The sequence below is a fragment of the Pinus tabuliformis genome, chromosome 4_1, assembly GCF_031772625.1.
Source record: "Pinus tabuliformis cultivar Carrire ecotype Pingquan chromosome 4_1, CPIR1, whole genome shotgun sequence".
NCBI lineage: Eukaryota > Viridiplantae > Streptophyta > Pinopsida > Pinales > Pinaceae > Pinus > Pinus tabuliformis.
The window spans coordinates 939,670,303-939,673,766 of record NC_142303.1 but is presented as its reverse complement, the minus strand read 5'-3'; positions in this window follow the sequence as shown (position 1 = coordinate 939,673,766).

Sequence of the window (3,464 nt, the reverse complement as noted above, 5' to 3'; positions counted from 1 at the left end):
CACTTCTAGCCCTTTCATGATGCTAACTGTGGGCTTGTTGTCCTCATTCTCTGTAGTGAGTGCTCGATCTGGTAGCACTATCGTTTTGGTCACCCTTGTGCGCAACATCTCTTTAGCAGCTGAAGTGCCGATCGTGAGGCTGGTGGACACTGTGCCAACCTGTGGAGTGCGAACCTACAACTCTTGTAGCTCTATCCAGAGAGCCCCCAATACTTACTACTGCTACTCTTCGAACTGTTGGAGGGCCTCCGCTATGACAAACCTCACCATTTCCCTGATCATGTAAATCCCCCTTAGTGAGCGTGATTGAGTCGAATGATGTCTTTGATGCCTTAGTTTTATTTTGTGACACTGCCTTCTCTCGTGGTCACAGACACTTGAGTTGGGTGGACGTCATCTGTGGGTCTGAGCCACCTTGTTCTGTCTTTGTTTCTGCCTCAGTCCCAGGCGAAGGTGACTTCTATCCTTCGCTCTCTTCTCCTTCTATTTTCTATTGTTCCGCCAATTTCACGGCATCGCACATTGGTTGGACCTTAGCCTCTGCCTCCTCCTTTCTGTGCTTCTTAGCCAGATGTGCCATTCAGAGCTTTGTTTCCTCCTCCTTATGCTGTGTGGTGGACTTGTCCATTTCCACCGTGGAGCCTGTTGGAGCGTTCCACTCTGGTGGCCAAGACTTGAGGACTACAAAAATAACATCATCAGTCGCCAGATATGGTAGGTTATGCCATGTCTTCGTAGGATCCTTTCATGCCCTGATAAAGACATGGTAAAAATCTGCTTTGAACTTTGCAAAGCTTTACAAACTGGTGTATACTCTGGGCGACAACCACGACTTGCGATTGATCCCCATTTAGATACTCATCTCCATCAAGATCCAAAAGATCATGCTTTCTTTTATACGCTGCACATCCTTGGTCGCCCATAGCGAAGTGTACTTCGCTGCCTCTCGAAGGTTCGACGCGATCGATGGGAATTGGTTGTCTTCGGGTAGCTCCCATGCCACCAGTACGATTGAGAGCAAGAGCCATGTGTAGTGGAATGTCTTGCCCTGCTCCTGTGCCTCGCGACAGTTTGCAAGGAACTCGCCACATAGATAATTCACCTAGTTGAACTGGACTCCTTTAGTGCATTGGGCCGTCAGTGCAACCATAGGTAAGGGCACCTCATCCGTGCGACACTTCCAGATCACCTTCCCTACTAAAATTTGTGTTGCAACTTTGACTGTAAGGTTGTTAATGCAGGAGATGGCACATCCCCGCTTCTTCTTCTCCAACTTGAACTTCTTCTTCATCGCTTCCGTGAGGGACAACTTGCCACCTTTTCCCTCTGATATATTGGCTAGATCCTCCCCTGAGTAAGGAAGCTGTGTGATCCAATGAATCAAGTGATCTATGATGGGAATGGGCTCCTCCAACCACAAACATCCATCATGCACCAAGTAGAGCAGCTGCCTGATGACGAAGATGGTCACTGGGGCATGGTGGTAATGTGACACCCAGAGCAGGTATAGAAACCCGACTTTCTCTACAGCCTTGAGTCATGTGCATGGCTCCAATTCAATTGTTCCAGCCATCACGTCCATCCATCGATGCATTCGCTGCTCAGTCGCTAAATGTGGAAATTTCTCATGATCCGCGAGGTCCCAATCCTCAAAATTTAGTACAGGAACCCCCCTAAGTGTGGCCCCTCAAAAAAAATATCATATGGGAGCAATGGAGTTTGCATGGAGCTCTTGCTCTCATCTATGTCCTTTGGCACCTTGGCTCTTCCCTTGCACAGAGGAACATATTCTGGTAACTAGGTAATAGGGTCTGCACCTTGGGTTTCAACTTCCATTTCCATGTCCTCCTCATCCACTAGGATTTCTTCAGATTCTTCCTCGTCAGCCTCCAGATTAATCGCCTTCCCCTTTTCCTGCAAGATGAGTTTGGTCCTCTGTGGGTTTCTTGGTGAGACATGCACGGGGACCATAACCTACTTATCCTTCTTAGGTCTCGGTGTTCTGAGTGATTTAGGGACCTCAACTATTACTCCAGTGCTCGGGGGCTTCTAATACTGCAATTTCCTGCGCGACTTCCTCAGGCGTCGACATCATTCTAGTCAGGAGGTCTTGTGTCTCCTTCGACAATCTCTCAAACACTGAACTTGCTCTCAAAGCCTCAAAATTCGAATGGTCCATACACAGCTAATAGCGCAACAAAAGAATTTTTAAAATGCCAAGTGTTTTTCACTGGATAACCACTTGTAATTTATAGGGAATTTTGAATTCAAATTCGACCATTCCCCCCACATTCTGCCCATTAATGCTAGATTGGCGACATATTTTTAAGAATCTAACCCATAAATTTCACCTTAAAAGCCTGCTGCCCGCTCCATTTGGCCTCAAACAAACCATCAAATCGTGAATAGTGACTTTAACAGTCACTTTCCAGTGGACCTACGTGCTAGCGTAGCTGTCTTTGCGTTGTCGCAGACCCTGTGACACTTCACTGCTTTGTGCAATCCTGACATCATGCAACTCCCCAACTTGGGCAGTGTAGTTTATACTCCCACGCCTCCTTTCAGCTGCCTAGAGCGTTAAGACTGTGCTTCTATCGCCTAGTCAGATGGTCGAGCCAACTGTGCATGGCTTCAATCCACTGCCACTTACCTTTCCTGGGAAGGGATCTCCATTCAACTTAACCCACTGGGTCACGCCACCATCGGTAATCTCCTTAATAACACACAACCCTAACCAGTGCACCTTGAATTTTCTGGGGAATTTATCAAACTTACTATCATACAATAAAACTAGATCATTTACCTTGAATGTGCATAGATTGATGTGTTGATCATGCCATGCTTTTTCACACTACTTTTGGACCAACTGGTGAAATCCAACCAAAAATCGCTCTTCTTCAAGCTCATCCAACTACACAAGCCTCCCTTCCAGGGCTCCATGATCCATCATACCTGTGAGTGTTGCTATGCACAGACTAGGCATGATGTATTCCATAGGCATCACCGCTTCAACCCCATATACCAGCCTAAAGGGTGTTTGTCCCGTTAACTTCTTGCACATCATCTGATAAGCCCATAATACTGCAGGTATGCGTAGGTCCCAATCACTTCACTGAGCATTGCATACCATGGTTAGTGCGGTTTCGAGCACTTTGTTGAACGCTTCCACTGTCTTGTTAGCCTGTGGGTGAAAAGGTGTTCTCCTCTGGTGATACACTTGAAACTCCTCTATTAGTGTGCTGATCGTCTCATTCAGTAAGTGCGTACCTTGATCTCTCATCAAGATCTTTGGACATCCAAATCATGTCAGTACATGCTCAAATAGAAACTTCACGGCAGTCACGTCCATGCAATCCTTCACCGGCTGCACTTCTACCCAACGATTCAAGTATTCTGTCGCAGTGATAATGTACCTCGTTCCTATCTTTCCTTGGGGCTGAATAGGTCCTACAAAATATATTTCC